Source organism: Brienomyrus brachyistius, chromosome 2 (genome assembly GCF_023856365.1).
Source record: "Brienomyrus brachyistius isolate T26 chromosome 2, BBRACH_0.4, whole genome shotgun sequence".
NCBI classification, from domain to species: Eukaryota; Metazoa; Chordata; class Actinopteri; order Osteoglossiformes; family Mormyridae; genus Brienomyrus; species Brienomyrus brachyistius.
The window spans coordinates 4,592,065-4,611,619 of NC_064534.1; the positions used below are offsets into that span (position 1 = coordinate 4,592,065).

A 19,555-nucleotide genomic window follows, 5' to 3' on the forward strand; every position below is an offset into this window, starting at 1 on the left:
AAGATAAGATAGGACTTTATTGATCCCACAGTGGGAAAATTTGTGTGTTATCACAGCTCCAGATAGATAGCAAGAAAGAGTTACAAGAGTAAAGAACATAAAAATACAAGAATAAGAATACAAAATAAAAATAACATAAAATAAGATAAAACACTAATACAATAGTAGGGCCTATGTACATCCATACACAGTATGAAATATGGATAGTGGGTTATGGAAAAGTGCAAGTAATAATAGATATCAACTATTTAACTACTATAGCTACAATTTACTATTCAGGTAGTGCTGGGTTTTGGCATGTACATATATACACCCGTGCAATGCACATGCATCCATACATACATACATCCATACATTATATACAGATATACCTCTACATATACGTAAACTGTAGATGCAGAACCATATACATATACATGCACATCCCCTTACCTCTATAAGGTATATTTACATAGAAAACAAAGCGGTGAGTTGAAGAGGAATTATACCAGTCCTTTGTTTAAAACTGTGTGTAAAAAGCTGTCTCTTTATTATTAACAATATGTTGTAAAACGCGAATGGGGAGTCTTCAAGTTTGTGAGAAGATCGCCCCCTGGTGGAATAAAGGCAAGAACAGCTTACAGCACCTAGTATTACCAGGCAGTATTTAGAGTAAAACGGTGTGTAAATGCTGCCTTTATGAATGCGAGAGAGAAAAAAAAAGTAAAATGGAAGGGGAGTGATAGATTTAAATTAATCGTGAAGTGGAGCGCCCCCTGTATAAAGTAAAAGTGAGAAAAGCTTACAGCACCTGGTATACATATACATGCACATCCCCTTACCTCTATAAGGTATATTTACATAGAAAACAAAGCGGTGAGTTGAAGAGGAATTATATCAGTCCTTTGTTTAAAACTGTGTGTAAAAAGCTGTCTCTTTATTATTAACAATATGTTGTAAAACGCGAATGTGGAGTCTTCAAGTTTGTGAGAAGATCGCCCCCTGGTGGAATAAAGGCAAGAACAGCTTACAGCACCTAGTATTACCAGGCAGTATTTAGAGTAAAACGGTGTGTAAAAGCTGCCTTTATGAATGCGAGAGAGAAAAAAAAGTAAAATGGAAGGGGAGTGATAGATTTAAATTAATCGTGAAGTGGAGCGCCCCCTGTGTAAAGTAAAAGTGAGAAACGCTTACAGCACCTGGTATTCCCAGGCGGTCTCCCATCCAAGTACTAACCAGGCCCGACCCTGCTTAGCTTCCGAGATCGGACGAGATCGGGCGTGTTCAGGGTGGTATGGCCGTAAGCGAGAGACGCTACCAAAGACAGCCCTTTTGTACCACACGCGTCTATACACGCCAGTTAGTCCCATCGCATCCTACTCCTGGTTTTTTATCTGACTCACACTGCAGCCCCACCATCCAATCGGCAGCGCCGGACCCACACCAAACATTCACCAAACTACTCAGCCGGCAGCCTACGACAATTATTCCATTCTTTCCGCATCCGCACACTTCCTTCTCTTTAACTCCTTTTCACTGCCGCACAGGTTAATCGCCGCACGTCCCCCGCCGGCAAACATTACTCCTTTGCCTACCGCATGCAGGCTTCTCTTAACGACCCTCTTTTATCAACTCCGCTAACGGCCACAAAATCTCCCCCGCACGAAGCCCACTGGTACCTGCTGAATCACATGCTTCCCCAAAACGTCGCGCTGTCAGAACACTGGGAGCTACAGGTCCACAATGCAGCCAGAACAATTTTCTACATTCAAACATTGACGGCCTCTTCTCTCTAAAAATTCACCAGACTGCTTCTAGCACCAGCAAAGAAGTTTCCATCCCTAATTCCTCTGTGATGCCCACTAACCTACACATTAAGCTGGCATGGAAAGGTGTGAATTGCCACAGCCAACCTGCTGTTTTAAATACAGCTTTTAGCAAGTTTTGGAAGGAGGAGAAGAGCAGACCTTGCTATGGCAATAATATCGAGTCTTCTGTGGTGAAGTGGTTTTTACATGGAAAACAAAGCGGTGAGTTGAAGAGGAATTATATCAGTCCTTTGTTTAAAACTGTGTGTAAAAAGCTGTCTCTTTATTATTAACAATATGTTGTAAAACGCGAATGGGGAGTCTTCAAGTTTGTGAGAAGATCGCCCCCTGGTGGAATAAAGGAAAGAACATCTTACAGCACCTAGTATTACCAGGCAGTATTTAGAGTAAAACGGTGTGTAAAAGCTGCCTTTATGAATGAGAGAGAGAGAAAAAAAAAAAGTAAAATGGAAGGGGAGTGATAGATTTAAATTAATCGTGAAGTGGAGCGCCCCCTGTATAAAGTAAAAGTGAGAAAAGCTTACAGCACCTGGTATTCCCAGGCGGTCTCCCATCCAAGTACTAACCAGGCCCGACCCTGCTTAGCTTCCGAGATCGGACGAGATCGGGCGTGTTCAGGGTGGTATGGCCGTAAGCGAGAGACGCTACCAAAGACAGCCCTTTTGTACCACACGCGTCTATACACGCCAGTTAGTCCCATCGCATCCTACTCCTGGTTTTTTATCTGACTCACACTGCAGCCCCACCATCCAATCGGCAGCGCCGGACCCACACCAAACATTCACCAAACTACTCAGCCGGCAGCCTACGGCAATTATTCCATTGTTTAATATCGAGTCTTCTGTGGTGAAGTGGTTTTTAAGATAAGATAAGATAAGATAGGACTTTATTGATCCCACAGTGGGAAAATTTGTGTGTTATCACAGCTCCAGACAGATAGCAAGAAAGAGTTACAAGAGTAAAGAACATAAAAATACAAGAATAAGAATACAAAATAAAAATAACATAAAATAAGATAAAACACTAATACAATAGTAGTGCCTATGTACATCCATACACACTATGAAATATGGATAGTGGGTTATGGAAAAGTGCAAGTAATAATAGATATCAACTATTTAACTACTATAGCTACAATTTACTATTCAGGTAGTGCTGGGTTTTGGCATGTACATATATACACCCGTGCAATGCACATGCATCCATACATACATACATCCATACATTATATACAGATATACCTCTACATATACGTAAACTGTAGATGCAGAACCATATACATATACATGCACATCCCCTTACCTCTATAAGGTATATTTACATAGAAAACAAAGCGGTGAGTTGAAGAGGAATTATATCAGTCCTTTGTTTAAAACTGTGTGTAAAAAGCTGTCTCTTTATTATTAACAATATGTTGTAAAACGCGAATGGGGAGTCTTCAAGTTTGTGAGAAGATCGCCCCCTGGTGGAATAAAGGCAAGAACATCTTACAGCACCTAGTATTACCAGGCAGTATTTAGAGTAAAACGGTGTGTAAAAGCTGCCTTTATGAATGCGAGAGAGAAAAAAAAAGTAAAATGGAAGGGGAGTGATAGATTTAAATTAATCGTGAAGTGGAGCGCCCCCTGTGTAAAGTAAAAGTGAGAAAAGCTTACAGCACCTGGTATTCCCAGGCGGTCTCCCATCCAAGTACTAACCAGGCCCGACCCTGCTTAGCTTCCGAGATCGGACGAGATCGGGCGTGTTCAGGGTGGTATGGCCGTAAGCGAGAGACGCTACCAAAGACAGCCCTTTTGTACCACACGCGTCTATACACGCCAGTTAGTTCCATCGCATCCTACTCCTGGTTTTTTATCTGACTCACACTGCAGCCCCACCATCCAATCGGCAGCGCCGGACCCACACCAAACATTCACCAAACTACTCAGCCGGCAGCCTACGACAATTATTCCATTCTTTCCGCATCCGCACACTTCCTTCTCTTTAACTCCTTTTCACTGCCGCACAGGTTAATCGCCGCACGTCCCCCGCCGGCAAACATTACTCCTTTGCCTACCGCATGCAGGCTTCTCCTAACGACCCTCTGTTATCAACTCCGCTAACGGCCACAAAATCTCCGCCGCACGAAGCCCACTGGTACCTGCTGAATCACATGCTTCCCCAAAACGTCGCGCTGTCAGAACACTGGGAGCTACAGGTCCACAATGCAGCCAGAACAATTTTCTACATTCAAACATTGACGGCCTCTTCTCTATAAAAATTCACCAGACTGCTTCTAGCACCAGCAAAGAAGTTTCCATCCCTAATTCCTCTGTGATGCCCACAAACCTACACATTAGGCTGGCATGGACAGGTGTGAATTGCCACAGCCAACCTGCTGTTTTAAATACAGCTTTTAGCAAGTTTTGAAAGGAGGAGAAGAGCAGACCTTGCTATGCCAATAATATCGAGACTTCTGTGGTGAAGTGGTTTTTAAGATAAGATAAGATAAGATAGGACTTTATTGATCCCACAGTGGGAAAATTTGTGTGTTATCACAGCTCCAGACAGATAGCAAGAAAGAGTTACAAGAGTAAAGAACATAAAAATACAAGAATAAGAATACAAAATAAAAATAACATAAAATAAGATAAAACACTAATACAATAGTAGTGCCTATGTACATCCATACACACTATGAAATATGGATAGTGGGTTATGGAAAAGTGCAAGTAATAATAGATATCAACTATTTAACTACTATAGCTACAATTTACTATTCAGGTAGTGCTGGGTTTTGGCATGTACATATATACACCCGTGCAATGCACATGCATCCATACATACATACATCCATACATTATATACAGATATACCTCTACATATACGTAAACTGTAGATGCAGAACCATATACATATACATGCACATCCCCTTACCTCTATAAGGTATATTTACATAGAAAACAAAGCGGTGAGTTGAAGAGGAATTATACCAGTCCTTTGTTTAAAACTGTGTGTAAAAAGCTGTCTCTTTATTATTAACAATATGTTGTAAAACGCGAATGGGGAGTCTTCAAGTTTGTGAGAAGATCGCCCCCTGGTGGAATAAAGGCAAGAACAGCTTACAGCACCTAGTATTACCAGGCAGTATTTAGAGTAAAACGGTGTGTAAAAGCTGCCTTTATGAATGCGAGAGAGAAAAAAAAAGTAAAATGGAAGGGGAGTGATAGATTTAAATTAATCGTGAAGTGGAGCGCCCCCTGTGTAAAGTAAAAGTGAGAAAAGCTTACAGCACCTGGTATTCCCAGGCGGTCTCCCATCCAAGTACTAACCAGGACCGACCCTGCTTAGCTTCCGAGATCGGACGAGATCGGGCGTGTTCAGGGTGGTATGGCCGTAAGCGAGAGACGCTACCAAAGACAGCCCTTTTGTACCACACGCGTCTATACACGCCAGTTAGTCCCATCGCATCCTACTCCTGGTTTTTTATCTGACTCACACTGCAGCCCCACCATCCAATCGGCAGCGCCGGACCCACACCAAACATTCACCAAACTACTCAGCCGGCAGCCTACGGCAATTATTCCATTGTTTAATATCGAGTCTTCTGTGGTGAAGTGGTTTTTAAGATAAGATAAGATAAGATAGGACTTTATTGATCCCACAGTGGGAAAATTTGTGTGTTATCACAGCTCCAGACAGATAGCAAGAAAGAGTTACAAGAGTAAAGAACATAAAAATACAAGAATAAGAATACAAAATAAAAATAACATAAAATAAGATAAAACACTAATACAATAGTAGTGCCTATGTACATCCATACACAGTATGAAATATGGATAGTGGGTTATGGAAAAGTGCAAGTAATAATAGATATCAACTATTTAACTACTATAGCTACAATTTACTATTCAGGTAGTGCTGGGTTTTGGCATGTACATATATACACCCGTGCAATGCACATGCATCCATACATACATACATCCATACATTATATACAGATATACCTCTACATATACGTAAACTGTAGATGCAGAACCATATACATATACATGCACATCCCCTTACCTCTATAAGGTATATTTACATAGAAAACAAAGCGGTGAGTTGAAGAGGAATTATACCAGTCCTTTGTTTAAAACTGTGTGTAAAAAGCTGTCTCTTTATTATTAACAATATGTTGTAAAACGCGAATGGGGAGTCTTCAAGTTTGTGAGAAGATCGCCCCCTGGTGGAATAAAGGCAAGAACAGCTTACAGCACCTAGTATTACCAGGCAGTATTTAGAGTAAAACGGTGTGTAAATGCTGCCTTTATGAATGCGAGAGAGAAAAAAAAAAGTAAAATGGAAGGGGAGTGATAGATTTAAATTAATCGTGAAGTGGAGCGCCCCCTGTATAAAGTAAAAGTGAGAAAAGCTTACAGCACCTGGTATACATATACATGCACATCCCCTTACCTCTATAAGGTATATTTACATAGAAAACAAAGCGGTGAGTTGAAGAGGAATTATATCAGTCCTTTGTTTAAAACTGTGTGTAAAAAGCTGTCTCTTTATTATTAACAATATGTTGTAAAACGCGAATGTGGAGTCTTCAAGTTTGTGAGAAGATCGCCCCCTGGTGGAATAAAGGCAAGAACAGCTTACAGCACCTAGTATTACCAGGCAGTATTTAGAGTAAAACGGTGTGTAAAAGCTGCCTTTATGAATGCGAGAGAGAAAAAAAAGTAAAATGGAAGGGGAGTGATAGATTTAAATTAATCGTGAAGTGGAACGCCCCCTGTGTAAAGTAAAAGTGAGAAACGCTTACAGCACCTGGTATTCCCAGGCGGTCTCCCATCCAAGTACTAACCAGGCCCGACCCTGCTTAGCTTCCGAGATCGGACGAGATCGGGCGTGTTCAGGGTGGTATGGCCGTAAGCGAGAGACGCTACCAAAGACAGCCCTTTTGTACCACACGCGTCTATACACGCCAGTTAGTCCCATCGCATCCTACTCCTGGTTTTTTATCTGACTCACACTGCAGCCCCACCATCCAATCGGCAGCGCCGGACCCACACCAAACATTCACCAAACTACTCAGCCGGCAGTCTACGACAATTATTCCATTCTTTCCGCATCCGCACACTTCCTTCTCTTTAACTCCTTTTCACTGCCGCACAGGTTAATCGTCGCACGTCCCCCGCCGGCAAACATTACTCCTTTGCCTACCGCATGCAGGCTTCTCTTAACGACCCTCTTTTATCAACTCCGCTAACGGCCACAAAATCTCCCCCGCACGAAGCCCACTGGTACCTGCTGAATCACATGCTTCCCCAAAACGTCGCGCTGTCAGAACACTGGGAGCTACAGGTCCACAATGCAGCCAGAACAATTTTCTACATTCAAACATTGACGGCCTCTTCTCTCTAAAAATTCACCAGACTGCTTCTAGCACCAGCAAAGAAGTTTCCATCCCTAATTCCTCTGTGATGCCCACTAACCTACACATTAAGCTGGCATGGAAAGGTGTGAATTGCCACAGCCAACCTGCTGTTTTAAATACAGCTTTTAGCAAGTTTTGGAAGGAGGAGAAGAGCAGACCTTGCTATGGCAATAATATCGAGTCTTCTGTGGTGAAGTGGTTTTTACATGGAAAACAAAGCGGTGAGTTGAAGAGGAATTATATCAGTCCTTTGTTTAAAACTGTGTGTAAAAAGCTGTCTCTTTATTATTAACAATATGTTGTAAAACGCGAATGGGGAGTCTTCAAGTTTGTGAGAAGATCGCCCCCTGGTGGAATAAAGGCAAGAACATCTTACAGCACCTAGTATTACCAGGCAGTATTTAGAGTAAAACGGTGTGTAAAAGCTGCCTTTATGAATGAGAGAGAGAGAAAAAAAAAAAGTAAAATGGAAGGGGAGTGATAGATTTAAATTAATCGTGAAGTGGAGCGCCCCCTGTATAAAGTAAAAGTGAGAAAAGCTTACAGCACCTGGTATTCCCAGGCGGTCTCCCATCCAAGTACTAACCAGGCCCGACCCTGCTTAGCTTCCGAGATCGGACGAGATCGGGCGTGTTCAGGGTGGTATGGCCGTAAGCGAGAGACGCTACCAAAGACAGCCCTTTTGTACCACACGCGTCTATACACGCCAGTTAGTCCCATCGCATCCTACTCCTGGTTTTTTATCTGACTCACACTGCAGCCCCACCATCCAATCGGCAGCGCCGGACCCACACCAAACATTCACCAAACTACTCAGCCGGCAGCCTACGGCAATTATTCCATTGTTTAATATCGAGTCTTCTGTGGTGAAGTGGTTTTTAAGATAAGATAAGATAAGATAGGACTTTATTGATCCCACAGTGGGAAAATTTGTGTGTTATCACAGCTCCAGACAGATAGCAAGAAAGAGTTACAAGAGTAAAGAACATAAAAATACAAGAATAAGAATACAAAATAAAAATAACATAAAATAAGATAAAACACTAATACAATAGTAGTGCCTATGTACATCCATACACACTATGAAATATGGATAGTGGGTTATGGAAAAGTGCAAGTAATAATAGATATCAACTATTTAACTACTATAGCTACAATTTACTATTCAGGTAGTGCTGGGTTTTGGCATGTACATATATACACCCGTGCAATGCACATGCATCCATACATACATACATCCATACATTATATACAGATATACCTCTACATATACGTAAACTGTAGATGCAGAACCATATACATATACATGCACATCCCCTTACCTCTATAAGGTATATTTACATAGAAAACAAAGCGGTGAGTTGAAGAGGAATTATATCAGTCCTTTGTTTAAAACTGTGTGTAAAAAGCTGTCTCTTTATTATTAACAATATGTTGTAAAACGCGAATGGGGAGTCTTCAAGTTTGTGAGAAGATCGCCCCCTGGTGGAATAAAGGCAAGAACATCTTACAGCACCTAGTATTACCAGGCAGTATTTAGAGTAAAACGGTGTGTAAAAGCTGCCTTTATGAATGCGAGAGAGAAAAAAAAAGTAAAATGGAAGGGGAGTGATAGATTTAAATTAATCGTGAAGTGGAGCGCCCCCTGTGTAAAGTAAAAGTGAGAAAAGCTTACAGCACCTGGTATTCCCAGGCGGTCTCCCATCCAAGTACTAACCAGGCCCGACCCTGCTTAGCTTCCGAGATCGGACGAGATCGGGCGTGTTCAGGGTGGTATGGCCGTAAGCGAGAGACGCTACCAAAGACAGCCCTTTTGTACCACACGCGTCTATACACGCCAGTTAGTTCCATCGCATCCTACTCCTGGTTTTTTATCTGACTCACACTGCAGCCCCACCATCCAATCGGCAGCGCCGGACCCACACCAAACATTCACCAAACTACTCAGCCGGCAGCCTACGACAATTATTCCATTCTTTCCGCATCCGCACACTTCCTTCTCTTTAACTCCTTTTCACTGCCGCACAGGTTAATCGCCGCACGTCCCCCGCCGGCAAACATTACTCCTTTGCCTACCGCATGCAGGCTTCTCCTAACGACCCTCTGTTATCAACTCCGCTAACGGCCACAAAATCTCCGCCGCACGAAGCCCACTGGTACCTGCTGAATCACATGCTTCCCCAAAACGTCGCGCTGTCAGAACACTGGGAGCTACAGGTCCACAATGCAGCCAGAACAATTTTCTACATTCAAACATTGACGGCCTCTTCTCTATAAAAATTCACCAGACTGCTTCTAGCACCAGCAAAGAAGTTTCCATCCCTAATTCCTCTGTGATGCCCACAAACCTACACATTAGGCTGGCATGGACAGGTGTGAATTGCCACAGCCAACCTGCTGTTTTAAATACAGCTTTTAGCAAGTTTTGAAAGGAGGAGAAGAGCAGACCTTGCTATGCCAATAATATCGAGACTTCTGTGGTGAAGTGGTTTTTAAGATAAGATAAGATAAGATAGGACTTTATTGATCCCACAGTGGGAAAATTTGTGTGTTATCACAGCTCCAGACAGATAGCAAGAAAGAGTTACAAGAGTAAAGAACATAAAAATACAAGAATAAGAATACAAAATAAAAATAACATAAAATAAGATAAAACACTAATACAATAGTAGTGCCTATGTACATCCATACACAGTATGAAATATGGATAGTGGGTTATGGAAAAGTGCAAGTAATAATAGATATCAACTATTTAACTACTATAGCTACAATTTACTATTCAGGTAGTGCTGGGTTTTGGCATGTACATATATACACCCGTGCAATGCACATGCATCCATACATACATACATCCATACATTATATACAGATATACCTCTACATATACGTAAACTGTAGATGCAGAACCATATACATATACATGCACATCCCCTTACCTCTATAAGGTATATTTACATAGAAAACAAAGCGGTGAGTTGAAGAGGAATTATACCAGTCCTTTGTTTAAAACTGTGTGTAAAAAGCTGTCTCTTTATTATTAACAATATGTTGTAAAACGCGAATGGGGAGTCTTCAAGTTTGTGAGAAGATCGCCCCCTGGTGGAATAAAGGCAAGAACAGCTTACAGCACCTAGTATTACCAGGCAGTATTTAGAGTAAAACGGTGTGTAAAAGCTGCCTTTATGAATGCGAGAGAGAAAAAAAAAGTAAAATGGAAGGGGAGTGATAGATTTAAATTAATCGTGAAGTGGAGCGCCCCCTGTGTAAAGTAAAAGTGAGAAAAGCTTACAGCACCTGGTATTCCCAGGCGGTCTCCCATCCAAGTACTAACCAGGACCGACCCTGCTTAGCTTCCGAGATCGGACGAGATCGGGCGTGTTCAGGGTGGTATGGCCGTAAGCGAGAGACGCTACCAAAGACAGCCCTTTTGTACCACACGCGTCTATACACGCCAGTTAGTCCCATCGCATCCTACTCCTGGTTTTTTATCTGACTCACACTGCAGCCCCACCATCCAATCGGCAGCGCCGGACCCACACCAAACATTCACCAAACTACTCAGCCGGCAGCCTACGGCAATTATTCCATTGTTTAATATCGAGTCTTCTGTGGTGAAGTGGTTTTTAAGATAAGATAAGATAAGATAGGACTTTATTGATCCCACAGTGGGAAAATTTGTGTGTTATCACAGCTCCAGACAGATAGCAAGAAAGAGTTACAAGAGTAAAGAACATAAAAATACAAGAATAAGAATACAAAATAAAAATAACATAAAATAAGATAAAACACTAATACAATAGTAGTGCCTATGTACATCCATACACAGTATGAAATATGGATAGTGGGTTATGGAAAAGTGCAAGTAATAATAGATATCAACTATTTAACTACTATAGCTACAATTTACTATTCAGGTAGTGCTGGGTTTTGGCATGTACATATATACACCCGTGCAATGCACATGCATCCATACATACATACATCCATACATTATATACAGATATACCTCTACATATACGTAAACTGTAGATGCAGAACCATATACATATACATGCACATCCCCTTACCTCTATAAGGTATATTTACATAGAAAACAAAGCGGTGAGTTGAAGAGGAATTATACCAGTCCTTTGTTTAAAACTGTGTGTAAAAAGCTGTCTCTTTATTATTAACAATATGTTGTAAAACGCGAATGGGGAGTCTTCAAGTTTGTGAGAAGATCGCCCCCTGGTGGAATAAAGGCAAGAACAGCTTACAGCACCTAGTATTACCAGGCAGTATTTAGAGTAAAACGGTGTGTAAATGCTGCCTTTATGAATGCGAGAGAGAAAAAAAAAAGTAAAATGGAAGGGGAGTGATAGATTTAAATTAATCGTGAAGTGGAGCGCCCCCTGTATAAAGTAAAAGTGAGAAAAGCTTACAGCACCTGGTATACATATACATGCACATCCCCTTACCTCTATAAGGTATATTTACATAGAAAACAAAGCGGTGAGTTGAAGAGGAATTATATCAGTCCTTTGTTTAAAACTGTGTGTAAAAAGCTGTCTCTTTATTATTAACAATATGTTGTAAAACGCGAATGTGGAGTCTTCAAGTTTGTGAGAAGATCGCCCCCTGGTGGAATAAAGGCAAGAACAGCTTACAGCACCTAGTATTACCAGGCAGTATTTAGAGTAAAACGGTGTGTAAAAGCTGCCTTTATGAATGCGAGAGAGAAAAAAAAGTAAAATGGAAGGGGAGTGATAGATTTAAATTAATCGTGAAGTGGAGCGCCCCCTGTGTAAAGTAAAAGTGAGAAACGCTTACAGCACCTGGTATTCCCAGGCGGTCTCCCATCCAAGTACTAACCAGGCCCGACCCTGCTTAGCTTCCGAGATCGGACGAGATCGGGCGTGTTCAGGGTGGTATGGCCGTAAGCGAGAGATGCTACCAAAGACAGCCCTTTTGTACCACACGCGTCTATACACGCCAGTTAGTCCCATCGCATCCTACTCCTGGTTTTTTATCTGACTCACACTGCAGCCCCACCATCCAATCGGCAGCGCCGGACCCACACCAAACATTCACCAAACTACTCAGCCGGCAGTCTACGACAATTATTCCATTCTTTCCGCATCCGCACACTTCCTTCTCTTTAACTCCTTTTCACTGCCGCACAGGTTAATCGCCGCACGTCCCCCGCCGGCAAACATTACTCCTTTGCCTACCGCATGCAGGCTTCTCTTAACGACCCTCTTTTATCAACTCCGCTAACGGCCACAAAATCTCCCCCGCACGAAGCCCACTGGTACCTGCTGAATCACATGCTTCCCCAAAACGTCGCGCTGTCAGAACACTGGGAGCTACAGGTCCACAATGCAGCCAGAACAATTTTCTACATTCAAACATTGACGGCCTCTTCTCTCTAAAAATTCACCAGACTGCTTCTAGCACCAGCAAAGAAGTTTCCATCCCTAATTCCTCTGTGATGCCCACTAACCTACACATTAAGCTGGCATGGAAAGGTGTGAATTGCCACAGCCAACCTGCTGTTTTAAATACAGCTTTTAGCAAGTTTTGGAAGGAGGAGAAGAGCAGACCTTGCTATGCCAATAATATCGAGTCTTCTGTGGTGAAGTGGTTTTTACATGGAAAACAAAGCGGTGAGTTGAAGAGGAATTATATCAGTCCTTTGTTTAAAACTGTGTGTAAAAAGCTGTCTCTTTATTATTAACAATATGTTGTAAAACGCGAATGGGGAGTCTTCAAGTTTGTGAGAAGATCGCCCCCTGGTGGAATAAAGGCAAGAACATCTTACAGCACCTAGTATTACCAGGCAGTATTTAGAGTAAAACGGTGTGTAAAAGCTGCCTTTATGAATGAGAGAGAGAGAAAAAAAAAAAGTAAAATGGAAGGGGAGTGATAGATTTAAATTAATCGTGAAGTGGAGCGCCCCCTGTATAAAGTAAAAGTGAGAAAAGCTTACAGCACCTGGTATTCCCAGGCGGTCTCCCATCCAAGTACTAACCAGGCCCGACCCTGCTTAGCTTCCGAGATCGGACGAGATCGGGCGTGTTCAGGGTGGTATGGCCGTAAGCGAGAGACGCTACCAAAGACAGCCCTTTTGTACCACACGCGTCTATACACGCCAGTTAGTCCCATCGCATCCTACTCCTGGTTTTTTATCTGACTCACACTGCAGCCCCACCATCCAATCGGCAGCGCCGGACCCACACCAAACATTCACCAAACTACTCAGCCGGCAGCCTACGGCAATTATTCCATTGTTTAATATCGAGTCTTCTGTGGTGAAGTGGTTTTTAAGATAAGATAAGATAAGATAGGACTTTATTGATCCCACAGTGGGAAAATTTGTGTGTTATCACAGCTCCAGACAGATAGCAAGAAAGAGTTACAAGAGTAAAGAACATAAAAATACAAGAATAAGAATACAAAATAAAAATAACATAAAATAAGATAAAACACTAATACAATAGTAGTGCCTATGTACATCCATACACACTATGAAATATGGATAGTGGGTTATGGAAAAGTGCAAGTAATAATAGATATCAACTATTTAACTACTATAGCTACAATTTACTATTCAGGTAGTGCTGGGTTTTGGCATGTACATATATACACCCGTGCAATGCACATGCATCCATACATACATACATCCATACATTATATACAGATATACCTCTACATATACGTAAACTGTAGATGCAGAACCATATACATATACATGCACATCCCCTTACCTCTATAAGGTATATTTACATAGAAAACAAAGCGGTGAGTTGAAGAGGAATTATATCAGTCCTTTGTTTAAAACTGTGTGTAAAAAGCTGTCTCTTTATTATTAACAATATGTTGTAAAACGCGAATGGGGAGTCTTCAAGTTTGTGAGAAGATCGCCCCCTGGTGGAATAAAGGCAAGAACATCTTACAGCACCTAGTATTACCAGGCAGTATTTAGAGTAAAACGGTGTGTAAAAGCTGCCTTTATGAATGCGAGAGAGAAAAAAAAAGTAAAATGGAAGGGGAGTGATAGATTTAAATTAATCGTGAAGTGGAGCGCCCCCTGTGTAAAGTAAAAGTGAGAAAAGCTTACAGCACCTGGTATTCCCAGGCGGTCTCCCATCCAAGTACTAACCAGGCCCGACCCTGCTTAGCTTCCGAGATCGGATGAGATCGGGCGTGTTCAGGGTGGTATGGCCGTAAGCGAGAGACGCTACCAAAGACAGCCCTTTTGTACCACACGCGTCTATACACGCCAGTTAGTTCCATCGCATCCTACTCCTGGTTTTTTATCTGACTCACACTGCAGCCCCACCATCCAATCGGCAGCGCCGGACCCACACCAAACATTCACCAAACTACTCAGCCGGCAGCCTACGACAATTATTCCATTCTTTCCGCATCCGCACACTTCCTTCTCTTTAACTCCTTTTCACTGCCGCACAGGTTAATCGCCGCACGTCCCCCGCCGGCAAACATTACTCCTTTGCCTACCGCATGCAGGCTTCTCCTAACGACCCTCTGTTATCAACTCCGCTAACGGCCACAAAATCTCCGCCGCACGAAGCCCACTGGTACCTGCTGAATCACATGCTTCCCCAAAACGTCGCGCTGTCAGAACACTGGGAGCTACAGGTCCACAATGCAGCCAGAACAATTTTCTACATTCAAACATTGACGGCCTCTTCTCTATAAAAATTCACCAGACTGCTTCTAGCACCAGCAAAGAAGTTTCCATCCCTAATTCCTCTGTGATGCCCACAAACCTACACATTAGGCTGGCATGGACAGGTGTGAATTGCCACAGCCAACCTGCTGTTTTAAATACAGCTTTTAGCAAGTTTTGAAAGGAGGAGAAGAGCAGACCTTGCTATGCCAATAATATCGAGACTTCTGTGGTGAAGTGGTTTTTAAGATAAGATAAGATAAGATAGGACTTTATTGATCCCACAGTGGGAAAATTTGTGTGTTATCACAGCTCCAGACAGATAGCAAGAAAGAGTTACAAGAGTAAAGAACATAAAAATACAAGAATAAGAATACAAAATAAAAATAACATAAAATAAGATAAAACACTAATACAATAGTAGTGCCTATGTACATCCATACACAGTATGAAATATGGATAGTGGGTTATGGAAAAGTGCAAGTAATAATAGATATCAACTATTTAACTACTATAGCTACAATTTACTATTCAGGTAGTGCTGGGTTTTGGCATGTACATATATACACCCGTGCAATGCACATGCATCCATACATACATACATCCATACATTATATACAGATATACCTCTACATATACGTAAACTGTAGATGCAGAACCATATACATATACATGCACATCCCCTTACCTCTATAAGGTATATTTACATAGAAAACAAAGCGGTGAGTTGAAGAGGAATTATACCAGTCCTTTGTTTAAAACTGTGTGTAAAAAGCTGTCTCTTTATTATTAACAATATGTTGTAAAACGCGAATGGGGAGTCTTCAAGTTTGTGAGAAGATCGCCCCCTGGTGGAATAAAGGCAAGAACAGCTTACAGCACCTAGTATTACCAGGCAGTATTTAGAGTAAAACGGTGTGTAAAAGCTGCCTTTATGAATGCGAGAGAGAAAAAAAAAAAGTAAAATGGAAGGGGAGTGATAGATTTAAATTAATCGTGAAGTGGAGCGCCCCCTGTGTAAAGTAAAAGTGAGAAAAGCTTACAGCACCTGGTATTCCCAGGCGGTCTCCCATCCAAGTACTAACCAGGACCGACCCTGCTTAGCTTCCGAGATCGGACGAGATCGGGCGTGTTCAGGGTGGTATGGCCGTAAGCGAGAGACGCTACCAAAGACAGCCCTTTTGTACCACACGCGTCTATACACGCCAGTTAGTCCCATCGCATCCTACTCCTGGTTTTTTATCTGACTCACACTGCAGCCCCACCATCCAATCGGCAGCGCCGGACCCACACCAAACATTCACCAAACTACTCAGCCGGCAGCCTACGGCAATTATTCCATTGTTTAATATCGAGTCTTCTGTGGTGAAGTGGTTTTTAAGATAAGATAAGATAAGATAGGACTTTATTGATCCCACAGTGGGAAAATTTGTGTGTTATCACAGCTCCAGACAGATAGCAAGAAAGAGTTACAAGAGTAAAGAACATAAAAATACAAGAATAAGAATACAAAATAAAAATAACATAAAATAAGATAAAACACTAATACAATAGTAGTGCCTATGTACATCCATACACAGTATGAAATATGGATAGTGGGTTATGGAAAAGTGCAAGTAATAATAGATATCAACTATTTAACTACTATAGCTACAATTTACTATTCAGGTAGTGCTGGGTTTTGGCATGTACATATATACACCCGTGCAATGCACATGCATCCATACATACATACATCCATACATTATATACAGATATACCTCTACATATACGTAAACTGTAGATGCAGAACCATATACATATACATGCACATCCCCTTACCTCTATAAGGTATATTTACATAGAAAACAAAGCGGTGAGTTGAAGAGGAATTATACCAGTCCTTTGTTTAAAACTGTGTGTAAAAAGCTGTCTCTTTATTATTAACAATATGTTGTAAAACGCGAATGGGGAGTCTTCAAGTTTGTGAGAAGATCGCCCCCTGGTGGAATAAAGGCAAGAACAGCTTACAGCACCTAGTATTACCAGGCAGTATTTAGAGTAAAACGGTGTGTAAATGCTGCCTTTATGAATGCGAGAGAGAAAAAAAAAAGTAAAATGGAAGGGGAGTGATAGATTTAAATTAATCGTGAAGTGGAGCGCCCCCTGTATAAAGTAAAAGTGAGAAAAGCTTACAGCACCTGGTATACATATACATGCACATCCCCTTACCTCTATAAGGTATATTTACATAGAAAACAAAGCGGTGAGTTGAAGAGGAATTATATCAGTCCTTTGTTTAAAACTGTGTGTAAAAAGCTGTCTCTTTATTATTAACAATATGTTGTAAAACGCGAATGTGGAGTCTTCAAGTTTGTGAGAAGATCGCCCCCTGGTGGAATAAAGGCAAGAACAGCTTACAGCACCTAGTATTACCAGGCAGTATTTAGAGTAAAACGGTGTGTAAAAGCTGCCTTTATGAATGCGAGAGAGAAAAAAAAGTAAAATGGAAGGGGAGTGATAGATTTAAATTAATCGTGAAGTGGAGCGCCCCCTGTGTAAAGTAAAAGTGAGAAACGCTTACAGCACCTGGTATTCCCAGGCGGTCTCCCATCCAAGTACTAACCAGGCCCGACCCTGCTTAGCTTCCGAGATCGGACGAGATCGGGCGTGTTCAGGGTGGTATGGCCGTAAGCGAGAGACGCTACCAAAGACAGCCCTTTTGTACCACACGCGTCTATACACGCCAGTTAGTCCCATCGCATCCTACTCCTGGTTTTTTATCTGACTCACACTGCAGCCCCACCATCCAATCGGCAGCGCCGGACCCACACCAAACATTCACCAAACTACTCAGCCGGCAGTCTACGACAATTATTCCATTCTTTCCGCATCCGCACACTTCCTTCTCTTTAACTCCTTTTCACTGCCGCACAGGTTAATCGCCGCACGTCCCCCGCCGGCAAACATTACTCCTTTGCCTACCGCATGCAGGCTTCTCTTAACGACCCTCTTTTATCAACTCCGCTAACGGCCACAAAATCTCCCCCGCACGAAGCCCACTGGTACCTGCTGAATCACATGCTTCCCCAAAACGTCGCGCTGTCAGAACACTGGGAGCTACAGGTCCACAATGCAGCCAGAACAATTTTCTACATTCAAACATTGACGGCCTCTTCTCTCTAAAAATTCACCAGACTGCTTCTAGCACCAGCAAAGAAGTTTCCATCCCTAATTCCTCTGTGATGCCCACTAACCTACACATTAAGCTGGCATGGAAAGGTGTGAATTGCCACAGCCAACCTGCTGTTTTAAATACAGCTTTTAGCAAGTTTTGGAAGGAGGAGAAGAGCAGACCTTGCTATGCCAATAATATCGAGTCTTCTGTGGTGAAGTGGTTTTTACATGGAAAACAAAGCGGTGAGTTGAAGAGGAATTATATCAGTCCTTTGTTTAAAACTGTGTGTAAAAAGCTGTCTCTTTATTATTAACAATATGTTGTAAAACGCGAATGGGGAGTCTTCAAGTTTGTGAGAAGATCGCCCCCTGGTGGAATAAAGGCAAGAACATCTTACAGCACCTAGTATTACCAGGCAGTATTTAGAGTAAAACGGTGTGTAAAAGCTGCCTTTATGAATGAGAGAGAGAGAAAAAAAAAAAGTAAAATGGAAGGGGAGTGATAGATTTAAATTAATCGTGAAGTGGAGCGCCCCCTGTATAAAGTAAAAGTGAGAAAAGCTTACAGCACCTGGTATTCCCAGGCGGTCTCCCATCCAAGTACTAACCAGGCCCGACCCTGCTTAGCTTCCGAGATCGGACGAGATCGGGCGTGTTCAGGGTGGTATGGCCGTAAGCGAGAGACGCTACCAAAGACAGCCCTTTTGTACCACACGCGTCTATACACGCCAGTTAGTCCCATCGCATCCTACTCCTGGTTTTTTATCTGACTCACACTGCAGCCCCACCATCCAATCGGCAGCGCCGGACCCACACCAAACATTCACCAAACTACTCAGCCGGCAGCCTACGGCAATTATTCCATTGTTTAATATCGAGTCTTCTGTGGTGAAGTGGTTTTTAAGATAAGATAAGATAAGATAGGACTTTATTGATCCCACAGTGGGAAAATTTGTGTGTTATCACAGCTCCAGACAGATAGCAAGAAAGAGTTACAAGAGTAAAGAACATAAAAATACAAGAATAAGAATACAAAATAAAAATAACATAAAATAAGATAAAACACTAATACAATAGTAGTGCCTATGTACATCCATACACACTATGAAATATGGATAGTGGGTTATGGAAAAGTGCAAGTAATAATAGATATCAACTATTTAACTACTATAGCTACAATTTACTATTCAGGTAGTGCTGGGTTTTGGCATGTACATATATACACCCGTGCAATGCACATGCATCCATACATACATACATCCATACATTATATACAGATATACCTCTACATATACGTAAACTGTAGATGCAGAACCATATACATATACATGCACATCCCCTTACCTCTATAAGGTATATTTACATAGAAAACAAAGCGGTGAGTTGAAGAGGAATTATATCAGTCCTTTGTTTAAAACTGTGTGTAAAAAGCTGTCTCTTTATTATTAACAATATGTTGTAAAACGCGAATGGGGAGTCTTCAAGTTTGTGAGAAGATCGCCCCCTGGTGGAATA

The 19,555-nt window shown here is 41.9% G+C and overlaps 14 non-coding genes across 14 annotated transcripts; all 14 read right to left on the reverse strand.

The window, feature by feature from the left end:
• Positions 1–1,166: 1,166 nt before the first annotated feature.
• On the reverse strand, positions 1,167–1,285 carry LOC125733409 (5S ribosomal RNA). Its single transcript, XR_007392755.1, has one exon. It is a non-coding gene; the product is annotated as a 5S ribosomal RNA (ribosomal RNA).
• Positions 1,286–2,325: 1,040 nt separating this feature from the next.
• LOC125735320 (5S ribosomal RNA) lies at positions 2,326–2,444 on the reverse strand. The gene has a single exon (XR_007394618.1). It is a non-coding gene; the product is annotated as a 5S ribosomal RNA (ribosomal RNA).
• Positions 2,445–3,456: 1,012 nt separating this feature from the next.
• On the reverse strand, positions 3,457–3,575 carry LOC125735433 (5S ribosomal RNA). The gene has a single exon (XR_007394729.1). It is a non-coding gene; the product is annotated as a 5S ribosomal RNA (ribosomal RNA).
• A 1,495-nt stretch (positions 3,576–5,070) lies between these two features.
• Positions 5,071–5,189, reverse strand: LOC125731869 (5S ribosomal RNA). The gene has a single exon (XR_007391662.1). It is a non-coding gene; the product is annotated as a 5S ribosomal RNA (ribosomal RNA).
• Positions 5,190–6,590: 1,401 nt separating this feature from the next.
• On the reverse strand, positions 6,591–6,709 carry LOC125733420 (5S ribosomal RNA). The gene has a single exon (XR_007392766.1). It is a non-coding gene; the product is annotated as a 5S ribosomal RNA (ribosomal RNA).
• Positions 6,710–7,749: 1,040 nt separating this feature from the next.
• On the reverse strand, positions 7,750–7,868 carry LOC125735546 (5S ribosomal RNA). The gene has a single exon (XR_007394840.1). It is a non-coding gene; the product is annotated as a 5S ribosomal RNA (ribosomal RNA).
• Positions 7,869–8,880: 1,012 nt separating this feature from the next.
• LOC125735659 (5S ribosomal RNA) lies at positions 8,881–8,999 on the reverse strand. The gene has a single exon (XR_007394952.1). It is a non-coding gene; the product is annotated as a 5S ribosomal RNA (ribosomal RNA).
• A 1,495-nt stretch (positions 9,000–10,494) lies between these two features.
• Positions 10,495–10,613, reverse strand: LOC125731881 (5S ribosomal RNA). The gene has a single exon (XR_007391663.1). It is a non-coding gene; the product is annotated as a 5S ribosomal RNA (ribosomal RNA).
• A 1,401-nt stretch (positions 10,614–12,014) lies between these two features.
• On the reverse strand, positions 12,015–12,133 carry LOC125733431 (5S ribosomal RNA). The gene has a single exon (XR_007392777.1). It is a non-coding gene; the product is annotated as a 5S ribosomal RNA (ribosomal RNA).
• Positions 12,134–13,173: 1,040 nt separating this feature from the next.
• On the reverse strand, positions 13,174–13,292 carry LOC125735774 (5S ribosomal RNA). Its single transcript, XR_007395063.1, has one exon. It is a non-coding gene; the product is annotated as a 5S ribosomal RNA (ribosomal RNA).
• Positions 13,293–14,304: 1,012 nt separating this feature from the next.
• On the reverse strand, positions 14,305–14,423 carry LOC125733308 (5S ribosomal RNA). Its single transcript, XR_007392656.1, has one exon. It is a non-coding gene; the product is annotated as a 5S ribosomal RNA (ribosomal RNA).
• Positions 14,424–15,920: 1,497 nt separating this feature from the next.
• LOC125731893 (5S ribosomal RNA) lies at positions 15,921–16,039 on the reverse strand. Its single transcript, XR_007391664.1, has one exon. It is a non-coding gene; the product is annotated as a 5S ribosomal RNA (ribosomal RNA).
• A 1,401-nt stretch (positions 16,040–17,440) lies between these two features.
• Positions 17,441–17,559, reverse strand: LOC125733442 (5S ribosomal RNA). The gene has a single exon (XR_007392788.1). It is a non-coding gene; the product is annotated as a 5S ribosomal RNA (ribosomal RNA).
• A 1,040-nt stretch (positions 17,560–18,599) lies between these two features.
• On the reverse strand, positions 18,600–18,718 carry LOC125735891 (5S ribosomal RNA). Its single transcript, XR_007395174.1, has one exon. It is a non-coding gene; the product is annotated as a 5S ribosomal RNA (ribosomal RNA).
• Between the last annotated feature and the right edge of the window lie 837 nt (positions 18,719–19,555).